Here is a 17,161-nt window from a genome sequence, read left to right on the forward strand (position 1 = left end):
AGATGCAGGCTAAGTTCATAACACCTACCGGTATGTTACTGGAACAACTGATGAAAATGTGTGCCCTGTACGTCCATGACATTAGGGCATATTGAGGTGAAACATATCTTTACATTTCACATTTCTCTATGAGATATAGAATCAGACTGAAATGAAGAAGTAGATCCATTGATATGGAATGCTGTTCCTCTCAGCCACTCTGCCGGCCGTTGTTTAAACAATAGCTGGCGTAATAGTAGGAGTGTGTTTGCGAACGGGATATTGTGGGCTAAGTCAGATGGAGGGAATCATGTTAACATGAGGTGCTTTCCATGCCCAGCTTGGTAACCCCATCCACAGGCTGGCTACACCACACTGGCTAGCACAGTTCACTGGTGAGGGATGGCACCTTGCTTTCTAACGGCTTTCTGAAATAAACAAGATATACAAAGAATGGCCGGCTGCAAGCCTTTGGTTCTTTAAAGCTGAGATTAGAAACAAACCAAACGCAAACATTTAGAGAACTGTCCCTCTGGTTATGCAGAACATTTGTAATCACAATTCCAACACTGTTACGCTCCTTCTTTTCTTTCCTTTCTTTTTCTTTTTCTTTTCCTTTGTTTTCTTTTCTTTTCCTTTCTTTTCTTGTATTTTCTTTCATTCTTTCTTTCTTTCTTTCTTTCTTTCTTTCTGATCACCCATTGTACAACATTCACTGAGGACTAGTTGTAATTTTTGTGCCTTTATTGTGCACATGAGAAATAAAGGCAACAGACCAATTACTCCGGTGTTTGCTGCAATTGCAAGTCATCTGTCTTTGCCCCAAGTAGCTGTAATTGCACACCCACATGTGTGATTTATAATATTGTTTAAAGCCTGCATGCATGCTTCCGTATTAGACTGCACTGCACTGAGAAATCTCCGCTAGCTGTTGTCATGCTGGGAGATATTAAAAAGGGGCAACGATTCGTTCCAGAGACAAGGGACCGTTTCACCAAATATCAGCACCATTTTGAGAAATAGATTATCCTATGATGGATTTCTCATTGTTGTGGAGGCAAATTGGAAAGAGAAACCATGCACTTTCCTTTAGGCCCTTTTCCCCTTCAAATATACAGTAAGTCTTTGCATTTTGCTGGCCTCTGTGAATGTACATATTGCATTTATATAAAGGTTTCCATATGTTTTTGTTTTTGGGGGAGAGACAGCATTGTTTATCACTCTTATTGGGCTGAGTGCAGAAACTGACATCTATTTTCCCTGGTCTCACGAGGAGGGTTCATAAAATGTAATGCTTCTGCTTCTTTATGACCAAACTCTTTATTGTTTGCCTTCACCAATGGATTTGGAATGAGTCCAAGTTTCTTACGCCGGCCTTTAGCTTTATGTTGTATACACTGAATATCGGAAAAAGATATGAACTATAGACAAGACGCTCTAATAAGAATGTCAATTCTATCAGCAATTTGTGTTAGAACCAAATCAGCTATTAGTGGGTCAATGTCTGACATTTACTTGGTCACTAATTTTATTAGTTTTGATGTTTTGATTCAATTGCCTTATTCAATGGCTCCAAGGCAGTGCCCGTTTAAAAGAAATCCAGAGCAGTGGAGGGCAAGGCTGGGTTGAGGCTGAGTCCTTTTTGGTTGATTGACAGACATGGAAGCAGGGCCGCTGATAGCTTTCCCCTGGGCCCAGGACAAAGTAATCTGAAAGGGCCCCCTACCCAATATATGCAATGTAATGGGTATCCAATAGAGGTGCTCCGATCACCATTTTTTGGGTCCGATCACCGATACCGATCACCAAAAATCTTTATCTGCCGATTACCGATCATTGCCGATCACAAAAATGATTTCCTATTTTTTTAATAGCCTATTAATTATCCTTATTGAATACCATTTCTGCCCATAAACCAATCAATCTTAATTTACACATGTATATTATTAGGCTATTATTATTATAATAATAATAATAATAATAATTATTATTATTATTATTATTATTATTACTATTATCTTTCAGACTAGTGTTGGTAATACAGTCTACAGTATTAATCAATGTATAAGTTATTGCATAGAATAGCTTAACTATTTAAGATTGAATTGAAACTGAAACATTACATCAAATAGTCTTCCACATACGAGAAAAAAACAACCTGTCGCTTTAAATGAGCAGCCTCGTGAGGAGAGCCCCTCCCCTCTCTGTCACCGTCCACAGTTGCAGTGCTCCACCACTACGTTCTGAATCTCTCTCTCAAGTTTTAACCACATCTGTCGCCGTTTGGTGTTTCAGCGACTATCAAACTAATCGACTGACTGCCAATTTCAACTTTGAAAACAATAATTGACATGTTTGTGCTGACAACGTGAAGTTGTCGCGTGCTGACCAAGGCAACTACACAGGTTATAACGTAACATGGCTCACTGGCGAGTACTCAATCGCAAATTACATTGTCAGGTAAACGGCGCATGGATCGGAAAATCAGATCATTGTTGATGCAGATATGGTTATGAATGGTGGAAATGAAGGGGGGAATGGCGAAAAGTTATAGACAAGCAAAGATGCCTTCTTTTGGTGCAGTTGCAGCTGTGCAGAGCCAGCGCCTACATGCAGCGCCAGGTGTAAAGGCAAATGGTTGCGTGAGGAATTTGATATCTCTCGATCGGTTTTTTGATCGGCATGTTTTTCCGATCACCGATCAGGCTATTTTTGGCCATTATCGGCCGGTCATGATCGGCAGCCGAGCAATCGGAGCACCTCTAGTATCCAATTCTGCCCCCCCTATCTCCCTGGGCCCGGGACAACATACCCCTTTGTCCCCCTCTGTCGGAAGTCCTGCATGGAGGTTGTGGGGACAGCCAGGAGAAGGCCACGGCAGTGATATTATGAAAGAGGATTCCATCACCGCTTAACCACTGTCTGGGCAGCGTAGCCTCCCGCCGACTCCAAGCCACAACCAGGTTAATGGATGTCCATCATGGCTAATGATCCTGGGCCAGACATGGGCCGTGTCAGGACCACAGCCATTGACCAATGAGTGACCAATATGTGTCTGCACGAACCCCGCCAGGAGCCCCTCTCTTGCCGTCTGGGTCCTGTCTGTTGTATGTATCGCATGATTCTGTGGGTCTGACAGTGACCCGGGGTGCATCCCAATATGTGACCTTGCCTCCTCCACTTGTGCTTGTCTCCTCGTCCCGCCTCCTGGCCCCTCCTCCGTGGAGAAAATGATCAAGTTTCCCAGCTGTCAGCCTCGCCACAACAACTTTTGAGGGACTGTTTTTCATTCACCATCCCAATTGCAAATGAGAAAAAGACTTTACAATTGAGCTTTTGCAAGATATTGAAATATAATGCTGTTGTCAGTGATGTCATCATGACGAGAAGCAAGTGGAGGAGGCAAGTGGAGGAGGCAAGGTCGCATATTAAAACGCACTCCCGGCCTCCTGGTGGGGACTAGAATGACAGACCATGTGGTTGCGTGTCACTGGGGTGTGACCTCCATGGAGGGAGTCAGCCAAGGCAGGGCCATGCAGGGCCACAGGGCCAGGGGGTGAGGTCTCTCCACCATGCCCCAGCAAGGGCGGTCAATTTCTGGGGAGGCATCGTCAGCAAGTCTGCCTCTCCCCCCCCCCCCCCTCTCCGCTCCTCTACTCCTCTATTCCGCTCCAACTCTTTCCATCACATAATGCCCTGCTGCCCTACTGTGCCCATGGCATAAAGCTCTCCCATATGCATTACAGAGGCTGCACCCACATCGCCAAGATCAGGTAGTCATTACACGGCTCAATAATTTAACACACTTACTTACTGTCACCCTGGGATTTTAGAAGTTGGCCTCACCCTGGGCTGGACTGGCCATCTGGCATAGCGTGCATTTCCCGATGGGCCCTGCACCCTCATGGGCCTCTGTTTTCAGAAATGTTTTAAAAAAAAAATCTGAAAATAGGGGCCCATGAGGGTGCAGGGCCAACCTGTGAGTCAGTTATGCGTCAATAATTATGAGGGGCCTCTTTAAGCCAAAAATGCCCGGGTCCTATTTCTCCCCCAGTCCAGCCCTGGCCTCACCCAGGCTGAGGTAGCACAAAAGGGGATTTGGAATCATTGATTATTTAAGTACGGTAGCAATTGGACTAAACGATGTGCAGGTATTCAAAATTGATGTGACTTTTTCATCTCATCAGAGAGCAGATTCATTGCCTTGTTCAAGAGAATGATAGGAAGGTGTAACTCAGGTGAACTAGGATGAAATATAGTGTATCTTAAAACACTGATAATTTTGTCTCCTGGAACCTCTTATGTTCTTGTAATGCAGTAGGCTATGCACATCCACACACTCACACACTTGTACAGACACGAAAGTGTGTACGTGAGTACCTACATTTAGAAGCTTGCACGTCCTTTTTTCCCCTCTCCTTTTCCCCCCATCTAACTTCTTTCTTCCACAGTGCTATTACACTGACAGTGGCCTCCCACCTTTTCAACTGAATTAACTGTAAAGGCAAACTGAACTTGACCGGGAGTTACATGAAGTACTGATATTGATTTACAGTTTGTGAACTGTAGTGACTTTTAAGTAAAAGTGTTTGTGTGTTTGTGTGTACGAGCATTGTGTGTGCATTGTGTTTGTGGGCAGTGACAAAGGAAAACCATTTACAAACTTCTGTTGTGCAATTAGACAACATAGATGTACTCAATTCCAGGCTGGGGAAAGTTCACAACAGCAAAGTTAAATCTCTGAGACCCAGTTAGCTTCCCTGTCTGATAAAAGGTACAGTATAGCTTCTTGCCTGTCACGGCACAGTATAGGGCCAGTCATCAAGGTCATTTCTGGAGCACCCACCACACATTAACCCCTTAGCTCAGCACTATGGCCCTCTGTAATGTCATAGCAATGTTGTTATGATGTAGCTAATCATTTTCAGCAAGTGAATAGGGTCGCCGGCAACCCCTGCTGCAGTAAGAGGCTACCATAATTATTCCCATGCCAGCACTTACAGCTGTGTATAATGTAATCAGTTGCATTTGGCTGATAGGATGCCAATGCTTAATGATGTCCAGTTATGCCAAACTTCCTTGGCTCCAAGGAACACACGTGTTGTGCACTGACTGAATCATGTAAGCATAGGAAAAATTGTATACTATATACATGTACATGTAGTGCCAGGGCCGCTGACAGCTTTTGCTGGGCCCTGGACAAAGTAATCTGAAAGGGCCCCCTACCCAATACGTCCAATGTAATCAGGTCCCAATTCTGGGCCCCTTATCTCCCTGGGCCCAGTTTCCCCCCTTCATGTGTGCGTGTGTGCGTGCGTGCGTGTTTGTGTGTGTATATGCTTACCACAGAAGTGGGGCCAGAGGTCCCAAGGGGCCAGGCCGACTTGGCCCCGTGGCAGCCACTCAAACTGCACTTCAAAACCATCTTTGCAAATAAGGTCTTCATGAGCTCTATCTAACTGTACCTAAAATACATATCAGAAATCAACCTATATTGAATAAAACAACATACCAAGGGTGTATGCTCCATTTACACCTACGCTGGGCGTAGCGTACCGCATGTCCCATTTACACCTAGGTCTAGCATATGTCCCATTTACACGCTAGCCCTAGCCCATTTACACCTAAACTAGGGCGAGCGCATGTCCCATTTACACCTAAAGTGAAGCACATAAAAACGTGAAGTAAATTGTATTTAATAGCTAAGATGCTTAAACCTTAAACCTTATTCATTGCGCTATGCAGCATCCAGCATATGGGTTAAACTTTCTTTAAATGCAATATAATACAAAAATTAAACATGGAATAAAAGTAATGGTTTATCACGAATAACTATGTTATTTCCGAGATTAATCAGGATTTTAAAAATCATTGTTTGACAGCCCTATAAATTATGTTAAATTGTGTATTAGTGTAACGGAGGCTAACTAGCACAGAGTTGGCGTGGAACGTTGGTAAACCTCCCTCCGATAGCCTCATACAGTCTCGTGCCGTTGGGCCGAGAGACTAGTCTCTTGGCCCAGCGGTATCGTACTGTGTCTCCCATTGCCGAACCGTTGTAGTTGACGAGGTCGCACGTTCGATCCCCGAGGGGGGTGAACAGGTGCAAGATGACCTCCGTCACAGTGGTGCCGTGACCCGGATGGGAGTGAGGTTTAAAGGGACACTGTGTGAGATTTTTAGTTGTTTATTTCCAGAATCTATGCTGCCCATTCACTAATGTTACCTTTTTCATGAATACTTACCACCAGCATCAAATTTAAAGTATTCATTATGACTGGAAAAATTGCACTTTTCATACATGAAAAGGGGGATCTTCTCCATGGTCCGCCATTTTGAATTTCCAGAAATAGTCATTTTTAGCTGCAAAAATGACTGTACTTGGGCCATACTAGAAAATATTAGTTTATTACTTAGTAAACTATCATGAAAAGGTCAAATTTGGCAATAGGTGACACAGTTTCAATGAGCAGCATGGTTGCAGTACCTTTTTTGACCATTTCCTGCACAGTGTCCCTTTAAGGGGGAGAGTGTAACGGAGGCTAACTAGCACAGAGTTGGCGTGGAACGTTGGTAAACCTCCCTCCGATAGCCTCATACAGTCTTGTGCCGTTGGGCCGAGAGACTAGTCTCTTGGCCCAGCGGTATCGTACTGTGTCTCCCATTGCCGAACCGTTGTAGTTGACGAGGTCGCACGTTCGATCCCCGAGGGGGGTGAACAGGTGCAAGATGACCTCCGTCACATTAGCTGTAATAATGGATACAATTAATTTACCATGATAGATTCGATAGAGCAGTGTTTCCCAACCTTTTTTGTGCCAAGGCACAATTTTTCCCTTGAAAAAATCTCGCGGCACACCACCAACCAAAAATGATGAAATAATGAAAACAAATTATTCTCTGATAAGAATGACTATATCGTTAATATAGGCGGCTACAAAGTCTTGAATAGCAATCAAATAAGCACAAAACTGTATTTTTTAGTCATATTTTATATTTCCTCTTTCAAATAAAAAGTGTACTTAATGTTCACTTCTTAAAGAAGCTATACACGTCAAAGTAGGCCTACAATTTACATTTTTTTATTCTGTCCAAAAGCATTCTATTAGCAGGAATACAGAAAATAATTCTTATTCTGACAGTAGCAACATTTGGGAAATATTTCACTGAAGATTCATATGTACAAATATCAATCTCTGTATATTTTACTCACTTAATCTTAATGTGAAACTATGCGTCTTTCACCTTTGGCTAAGGCCCGCCCTAAAATGCTGTTTGACCACAATCACAGCACTGCAAAAGGACGAGGTCGGTCAGAAGAAGTCGAACAGTTTGACAGCGTTCCATGAACTCAAAGCGGAAATCTCATGTTTTCAAATGCAAGATATTACGGTCATATTATAATTAAAAACTGATTGGAAATTGTGCCTGGGGTGTTTGTGACAAAGGTGCAAGTTTCCCCGCGAGGTAACAGGAGGTTATCGCTTTCCCCTTTCCCTAAAACCGGGCTAATTATGCTTACCAGCAGTTGGATAGTCTGGCATGAAGGGTTTCGGCATCTTCACACTCGACTAGAAAGCACGCGGACCAACAAACTACGTTGTGAAGAAACAGCGCTAGCAAAGTTAACTATCAGTCACGTCAGGAGGATTGTTTTGACTAGCAGCTGATGGATGTTTTTTGTTAGGGCTACTGAAGATACATCAATGCAATTCGCATTGAAAAAAAAAAAAAATCCCCAAGAATTTTCCACGGCACACCTGACGATCTCTCACGGCACACTAATGTGCCGCGGCACAGTGGTTGGGAAACACTGCAAGGAGGAAGGGCGTGATAGACACTTTTCTATCATGACAAACAATATGCTGTACAGCTCCAGGCCACTTTATTAGAATAGCATGAAAAAGTTGATTTATTTCCATAATTCCATCAATAATGTTAAACTGTCATGGATTGTAGATGCATGGCCCATGCATCTACAATCCATGACAGTTTAACATTATTGATGGAATTATGGAAATAAATCAACTTTTTCATGCTATTCTAATAAAGTGGCCTGGAGCTGTATATTGTCATACAGATCGTCCAGCATTCAGGGCTGCAAGGGCACTCAATAGTTAACAAGACTGCTTGTAATCATTGGTTAAAGATGGCTGAATAGAGGGTTTATGCGTAGCTGCGTAGCTACATGTTTGTGGGACTCAAGAGATGAAGCAGCTTGAAATGTTACCTTTTTCACCTGTTTGCTGCTTCGTAATGGTATTTTAGCATGCTCTCTTATTCTGATGTATTTATCCGACAGAAACCTTTCTTAACCCCATAAGACGTGGCATTATAAATTAGCTGTTACCAGAATCTGTGCCTTCATCTGCACAAACCTGTGTGTGCTCTGATTCTGCTAGTAATGCAACTTGAACTGTGCAAGTAAATTTATTTTGATCTATTTATTTATTTTAAATACTGCTATCTTTGGAAGGTTAATTCAAAAACTTACAAATACAGGATATTGATTTTTTTAAAACAGGGAAATCAGTGAAAATGTAATTTGCATAATAATTTGGAACATATTGTAGAGCATATCCAATTAGTGTGGGTGGGTGGGCCAAGACAATGTCTGGCCCAGGGTCTCTTAATTTCTTAATCCGCCCCTGTCTGTGTGTGCACATATGTATATGCGTGTGTGCATTCGTGTGTGTGCAAGTGTTGGCATACATATGTGTGAGTATGGGGGCATGGTATCGTGTGTGTATTTGCAAGGATATGCTTGTTTGCGTGCCTTCTCTCTCTCTCCCTCTCTCTCTCTCTCTCTCTCTCTCTCTCTCTCTCTCTCTCTCTCTCTCTCTCTCTCTCTCTCTCTCTCTCTCTCTCTCTCTCTGTGTGTGTGTGTGTGTGTGTGTGTGTGTGTACGTGCAAGACACTTTGCGTGCATATGTGTTTGTGTGTATGAGTGAAAGTGCACATGTGTATGTGTCGCTGGGCATCTGTGGACTTTCTCTCTACACACAACACTCTCTAAGTGGTGTTATTAAAAGCTTAACATGTTAAGGAGTCCAAGGTATTTCACTCTAAGTAAACATCTCAAGTCAGCTGAGACAGGGGATACTCCACAAAGTTACACCACCCATTATAGCTACGTTAAGTTGGCCATAGGCAGATGTACATTAATGCACATAGTTTGTTCTCATATTCACTTGAAAAATAAAGAAGTTTTTCCTCAACATGTTATAAAAGCCATTCCAAACCAAATTTCATGTTTTACATTTTTTATTTTAAGGTAGCATTGGGGCAGTATGAACTAGGTCTGTTGTGCGTGTGATTTTTACTGACATATTAAACGAGATGCACAATAAAAACGACACCATTTTGAATACGGATATGTATAGCATTTTCAAAAAGAGCTCTTTAAGCATTTGTGTTTATACAGCATAACCTATCCATTGCATTCATCACATGGATCCACAAACCCAATCAAGGCTACTGTACTCCGTATGCTCCCTATGCTCTTCAGGAGGCTCATGGATCTCTCGCTCTGACTCACGCTGGGTGCACCTGCAGCCAGGCACCTCCTAGGGGTAAGATAATCCCCAAGCCAGAGCACCCTCTGCAGGGTGTCAGCCTCTGAAAAAGGAGGAGGGAAGCAGGAACAACCAGCAACCACCAGCAGCCCAGTAGCCAGCATATAGCCTCTATCCTCCTGCCCATCTAGGCCCTGCCCATAGACTAGAGCACCACCGCCAGGGCCAACAGAGATAGGCAGAGGAGTGCTGCTGCTGCTGGAGGATCTGGTTTCAGCTCCAGTGGACAAGGGGAAGGTTATAAGAGAGCCTCAAAGTGGAGGAGACAAGAGAGGTGAAGAACAAGTGGGGAAGTGGAGGACAAGACAAGAAAAAAAAGACAAAAGAGAGTGAAGAGGATTTGTGGCCAGATTTCAAAGCCGGGGGAGATCTGTGTAAAGAGCTCCTGCGTGTGTGTGGGATTGTGTGTCTACAGCCCCACAATCCCCAGTAGTCAGAGGGAGAGAGAATTGAATTGAATTGAATTGAAATTAATTGAATTGAATTGAATTGAATTGAATTGAATTGAATTGAATTGAATTGAATTGAATTGAATTGAATTGAATTGAGCTGAGCTGAGCTGAGCTGAGCTGAACTGACTGAACTGGATTGAATTGAATCAAACTGATTTGAGAGACAGTCAGAGTGAGACAAATGATGGAGATGGTCATACCCGTTTGAAGAAGAAAAAGAAGAAGAAGAAGAAGAAGAGCGTTAAAGGAGGACATCTCCGCTGCGCTGCGACCATGTTGGCGGCCAGCCGGAGTGGGGCCGGAGGTCACCCGGCGCCGCCCCGCAAGCACTCGGTGGCCTCGACCAGCGGCCTGCGTGCCCACCGCAACTCGCAGGACAACTCCCACAACCACCGCAAGAGCATCCAGCAGCTGGACGCCCTGCAGCGCGCCCGCAAGGCCGCCATGGTGCGGGAGATCGAGACCAACTGGTACCTCAAGCTCTACGGCCTGGCCAGGGAGGACACCGTCTCCCAGCAGACCGGGATGCCCTACAGGTGAGGAGTGGAGGAGAGGAGAGGAGAGGAGAGGAGAGGAGAGATGAGGAGAGGAGAGGAGAGGAGAGGAGAGGAGAGGAGAGGAGAGGAGAGGAGAGGAGAGGAGGAGAGGGGAGGAGAGGGGAGGTGGGAAGAGGAGAAGAAAAGAGAGGAGATGATAAATATTGAGAGAGGAGAGGGGAGTAGAAGAGAGGAAAGGAGAGGAGAGGAGAGGAGTGGAGAGGAGGAGAGTAGATGAGAAGAAAATAGAGGAGATGCTGAATGTTGAGAGAGGAGAGGAGTGGAGTGGAGAGGAGTGGAGAGGAGAGCAGAGGAGAGGAGAAGAAAAGAGAGGACATGATAAAAATTGAGAGAGGAGAGGAGAGGAGATGAGTTTAGAGTAAAAGAGATGATAAAAGTTGAGGGGAGTTGAGAAGAGGAGTGGAGAAGAAAAGAGAAGAGAGTACACAACAGTGTTGTAGCTTTCTCCAAATAAAAAGCTCTGAAAAGTCCCATTGCCCATCAACAGAACTCCTTTGACAAAGATGAGCTGGATGAATAGGAATCCTTACAAACAAGAATACAGATCGTATTCAGATATATAGATAGTAGAGAAGAGCAGAGGAGAGGATGTGGGTGTGGAAGAGAGGAGATGTGGGTGTGGAAGAATAGGCCTACAGGAGGGCAATGCAATGACAGATTGATGGTCTTTGTTATGTTGGGTGGCACTAGAGGTGAAATAGACAGCATTGTGTGACATAGCCTGCATCGTTACTGCAGAAGATCGTAAAACTGTCTTTGTCATGAGAGTTATGCCAACTGTGATCAGGTTTGTTGGCTGAGGTGAGCTATCTGCTTTCAGGACTCTATTGTCTCTGAAATCTGGTCTTGTAAAGAGTCCATTCCATTCTGAAATTACCTCAGATAACCTCTGATTTTCTCTCTCATCTAGAGAGGTCATCGGGTGAACCAGTGGCTGGCTTATAGATGTCTGACCATTCAAGGCATGCATTCATGTACGATAAGGCAGGTGAAGAGAATGATATCTTAATACAGTTTGTATTGCATGACATCCTATACATTGATCTGATGGCATTTTCAAATTACCATGGCATTATGTATGCATTGCGTTTGCCGAGGCTGTTGTTGTCGTCTTCTGTGTTGTTGTGAGTGTGTGTGTTTGTCTTGGAGTAAATATAATCCTCCCTCCCGGTGGACATGGCGATGCGATGCTAAGCTAACCTCTCCCATTAGTGTCGAGTGTCATGGCATCTGTCCAACTCCATAAGGGTGTGTTTTGACATTTCCCCAATCTCCCTGGCAACATAAACAAATGGAGGATTGAGTGGGCCAACTGCCAGGACCCAGACACACACCATTAGGGCAAGCTCATTTAGTGGGGGAGATTGGGTGTCTTCACCTCGGAGACCAAAGGGTCCTATTCACAATTCCTTGCCCTGCAACTTCCTCCTTTGCTTTTGTTTGTTTTCGCTTGGAGCTGTAAGTGCTTTGTCATTTTCAGGCGATTTAAGAGATTAGCCGTGTGAAATCGGAGCTCACAGATTGAATGCAGGCCCCTAGAGGTTGCCTGGTATGGGTAAAATTAAACACTTTTTACAGCTCCCCCTACCTGTGCTGTTGCAACCACTGCAGTCTACAAACATTCAGCCATTCAGATTCATCTTGTATTGTACGTACTATCTCTTTCTTTGCCTTTACCGGGGCGGTGGTGGCTCAGGTGGTAGAGGAGCCGTTTGGCAACCAGAGGCCTGCAGATTCGAGCCCCGCTCTGCCTGACCTGATCGATGGGTCCTTGGGCAAGATACTTTACCCAAAGTTGCTCCTGGTGGCAGGGTGGTACCCTGTGTGGCAGCCACTGCCACTGGTGCGTGAATGGGTGAATGTGAGGCATAAAGTGTAAAGCGCTTTGAGTGCTTGAAGGAGTGGAAAGGCGCTATAAATGCAGTCCCTTTACCATTTACCATTTTTCTATCCGTTCGTCACATGCCCTCTATGATGACTTTAAAAATCTTCTCATCGTCTTACATTGATGTGAACTTCAGGAGACTTTGTACTTTATCCATCAGTTTATCTTAGGAAGTCACATTGATTTATGAAAATAGGGAGTCGTATTTAATCTTTAAAGTTGGAGAGAGTGTGTCTGCTTTCGCTTATCTTTGAGCACAGGAACAGTAAAGTAAACTGCATCCTCTCTCTCTCTCTCTCTCTCTCTCTCTCTCTCTCTCTCTCTCTCTCTCTCTCTCTCACACACACACATTTTTTCTCTCGTTCTCTCTCTCAGTTCTATTTATTTCATGCACAGCAAACATGAGAAATGAGGTGCACATGATGAATCAATAGACATACCAACATACTGAATGAAATATATGTATGTATCAAGTTTTTTTTATATTTTATGGGAATATGTGGACTTTCCTTTTAGCTTCTATTCATTTTGGCATCAATATTCCTTAAAACTCACATAGTTGTCTTTCTCTTGCCAAATGATGATCCCGGAGCCCTTGTCTTGTGATTGCTTTCGTTGTTATTATTGGGTTTTTTAACATTTTATTTTCTGTTAAGCGGCAAGTAGGCCTACATTTGTAGCTTATTATTTCCTTGTGTTTGTTCCAGTATGAGGTATGTTGTAGCCTACTTTGGTTTATTTATTTAGTTGGCATGTTGGAAGTGGTGTTAGTTTTTATTTCCTTCTGTTCCCATCTCGCAAGGTGTTTTAATTATATTGTCCAGTGGGGTCATATGTTGGCAGAATTTTATTGCTGTGTTTTTAATCAGTTATTTGTAGAACCGTAGATATGGCTGAAGTTCAGCTCAACGTCCATTGTAAGGTGCTACCCTCTTACATTTCACCGCTCAATCCAAGAAACCGGCAGTGATGTGATGGTGTTAAAATGGCCCTGGAAAGAAAATCAGGCATGTCTCACCGCCCTGAAACATGGTTGTGTTGTGTTAAATGTTTACAGGGCAGAAAATGAATCATTGTTCCCCTCCTGTCTTGTTTACTGTAGACGTGGCTTGCATTGCCATAGCCCTTGGCTTCATTGGACCTTTAAAGTGTGCAGATGGCTCTTTGCCACCCTGGCACTATACAGACCTCCCTGAAAAGGAGCAAGTTTGAGATGCCAAACTTCCCTCTTATTTCAGCATAATTCGCCATTAGAGTCAAAGTCTGACACACATACGCCACTCAACTTGTCACTCTCACTTCCTAATTGCAGCTGTGGTTTTGGTGCTAATATGCTGCAATTTGCTCTTCGTTGGTTGCTCTGCATTGGTTTTCTAGCTCAAGGCGTTTTAGTTCAAGTGGTTGCATGCAGGGTTACTGACAGCCTTCACCGAACCGGAACAAAATCATCTGAAAGGGCGGGGCCCCTAGTCAAGACATTTGTGCAATTTAATAGGACAACCGATTCTGGGTCCCCTCTCTCCATGGGCCCAGGACAACTGACCCCTTTGTACCCCCTGTTGGCTTTTGGGTTACAGATTCCCTGAGGTCTGGTTCACTATATAGAGCTTAGCCATTATGTAGCCTAAATATTAAAGAGGTTCAAGTGTGCATGACTTCACAGAATTTTCTTTCTTTACTTCTTCTTCTTCTTTTCTCTCTGTCTCTCTTTTCCTCTCATCAGCAGATTCCTTGCATCTATTGACCTTGTAAAACCTATTGTAAAACCATTCCCACTCTCTTCATATCAATTCACTGTGTGTGTAACATTTCAAAAAGAACAGGGAGGAGGGGTAGGGACGGACGGAGATAGGATTAATTGAAGTTCAGAGGCAGGTAATGCCAGAGGCAGTGCAGTGCAGTGCTGGAACATTTAACTGAAAAATTCAGCAGGCCGTCTATCTTCCTCCTCCTCTTCCCTTTGAGTAGCCAAGCTCAGGGCTGGACTGGCCATCTGACATAGCGGGCATTTCCCGGTGGGCCCTGCACACTTGTGGGCCCCTATTTTCAGAGATGTAAAAAACATATATACAGTATATATTTTTACATTTCTGAAAATAGGGGCCCACGAGGGTGCGGGGTCCACTGGTGAATCAGTTCTGTGCCCGCAAATTATGAGGGGTCCCTTAAAGCCAAAAGTGCCCGAGCCCTATTTCTCCCCCAGTCCAGCTCTGGCCAAGCCTGCCAAAATCAAGAGAGTCTGTGATATGGTTACAGCAAGTGCACGTCAAGGATCATTCACTCCCGTCACTCTGATGCAGAAGGACACAGTAACCTACACGCCTGATCTTTGATCATACTGCTCATCCCATCTGCATGATCAAGGGGTGACTCAGGGTTTTTTTTTTCTTCATTGAGATGTAATTTGATTGCCAAGTACTATATTGCCTTCATTGCTATGTCTGGCCAACCCGAGTTTTGGAATTTGCTTTGCATGGAATTAGCATTGATGTGACACTTTTGTTGACTTTGCACCAGAGAGGGAGGAAGCCTCATTAGCGGCTCAATGTTGATTTCTAGTGTTAAACGATATTATAGCCTCTGATCACTCAGTGCTATTGGCAAATTTAGATGTAAATGTGAAGGCCCTTAGTGTGCGCTGTTCCACCAGTGGAACGTGGTAATAGTTACTGAAAAAAAGTACGTAGCACTAGACCACTATGACAGATGTTGGGAGAGTGCACAGGGCCTTGGGTAATACACTACGATTTGGTCATTGCCATTTTGTGAACAGATAATTAATAACAGGGGCCATGTGTTACTGTGTTAAAAGAAATAATTTGTCTGAAAACATTTTGAATGGGACACAAGCCATTGAAGCTGAGGCGGGCCTAGTACATCCGTGAACTACAGTGAAATCTTTTATAGGCAGTGGTTGGCAAACTCTATTTCTTCCCAGTTTGAACACTTGACGAAGTGTTAAAGAGTAATTACAGACAATTCCAACATGCAATTGTACTATACCCTTGACTTGCCAGTAGCCAAAGGTGCGTCATGATTTAGTTCAGACCTTTCCAAGATCCTGGCCAGCCAACTGGGGGCATGGTTGGTTTACATGGTGTTTGAGACACTGTAAGGGGTATGCTGATGTTGCATAACTTTTAGGAGGATATTTGGAGACGGTTCGAACCCAATGTAAATGTAACAGTACAGGTGAAGCATACTATTTTAAGCAATTTTTTCAACCCAAATTTGATTCATGACAAACACAGGTCAGAGGGTATGGAGCGAGAGCGACAAGGGTTCTGTATCAAACGAGTATAAAGTCTTTTCTTTCCTTTTCGTTCACATACACAATAATCTTAAAATACTCGCCATAAGCATAAGCATAAGCACACACACGCACGTACGCAAGCACGCACACGCGCGCACACGCACACACACGTATGCGCACGCACGCATGCGCACGCACATGCATGCACACACACACTTCCTGGGATTGGTGTGCCCAAGTAGAGGATCCTTAAAACAAACCAAAACTGTACTGTAGAAAAATGATGAAATTAACGAAAGACTGCAAACCAAACTGAGAAATGAAATCCTCTGCAAACAGAAAAAAGTCACAGCAAACCAAAAACACAAAAACACACAAAAGGCAAATTACCAGCACAGGGGAGTTTCAAGGAATGCCCCAATTAGCTGGGCAGGTTGCCACGCAGGAGCCAGAACACATTCAGTGGGGTAGTGCAGCAAGCACTGAGTGAGCGGTATGCACCCCAACATTCAAGTAGCGCAACAGTCTTTAGCATGTGAGCAACAGTCACTGTGCATGGACAGGAGGACAAAACGGCAACTTCCTTCAATTGGATGTCACACGGGCCCTAATAGGAATGAAAATGCACAATTACTTGGCTGCAACATTTGACCACAATTTTCAGGAGGAATATGAGGTGAGAGCCGACCGGGTCGCTGCCACACACAGTCACGAGAGGCACCCACTTCCACAGAGAGACTTCACTTGCCAAACCGTCTGCTGATGCATTCTGCAAGCCAATGAAAAGGTCACCACACTGCCCAACTGAAGTATTCAGTGCACATCGCAAGCAAGTTTTGCAAAAACTCACCAAGGTAAGAAGCAGCAAGTGCATCGGAGAGAAGAGGATGAAGCTGAACTGCTAAGCAGTTGGCAAATGGCAGCCAGAGCGAGCAGCCACTGGCAAGAACATTATCCAAGGCATAGCCGAGGATTTTGAGCAGAGCCACGGAGGGGAGGCCTCCGGGACACTGCAACGAGGATTGGAGCGGCAGAGCCGCGGCCTTGTCTGTTCCTCTCCACAAAGCAAAAGCATGTGCTCAACCACCTGGTTTTATACAGGTGTGGCTCCTAATTGCCCAATCACAACCCAGTTGAGACAGGGCTAAGGGAGCATCACCAAATTGCCATTTAATTTAAAAACACACAATGAGCAGATACAGTCACAGTAGCCGGGTTAACAGTACTACTGCTACATAAAAAAACGATGCCCTCGGTTAGCTGACCAGGATCTTGGATGACAAGTCAAGGGGAGCTTGAACAATACAACTACATGATGAAATTGGCATGTAAAAGTTTCCTTGTAAGATCAGAAATAATTTTCAAACTCCACGAACATGCGATATTAATAATTAATCTAGTGCATCAGATAATGGGGGCAGTCTGGATTTACTGGTCTTTCTTTTTTGTGTACCTTGCTT

At 44.1% G+C, this 17,161-nt stretch overlaps 1 protein-coding gene across 1 annotated transcript in view; it reads left to right on the forward strand.

Annotated features, from left to right (window-relative positions):
• Positions 1 to 17,161, forward strand: part of kcnab1a (potassium voltage-gated channel subfamily A regulatory beta subunit 1a) — a 157,162-nt gene that overhangs the window by 3,336 nt on the left and 136,665 nt on the right. The gene's annotated exons all lie outside the window — the stretch shown is intronic.

This window comes from Engraulis encrasicolus, chromosome 8, assembly GCF_034702125.1.
Source record: "Engraulis encrasicolus isolate BLACKSEA-1 chromosome 8, IST_EnEncr_1.0, whole genome shotgun sequence".
Taxonomy (NCBI): domain Eukaryota; kingdom Metazoa; phylum Chordata; class Actinopteri; order Clupeiformes; family Engraulidae; genus Engraulis; species Engraulis encrasicolus.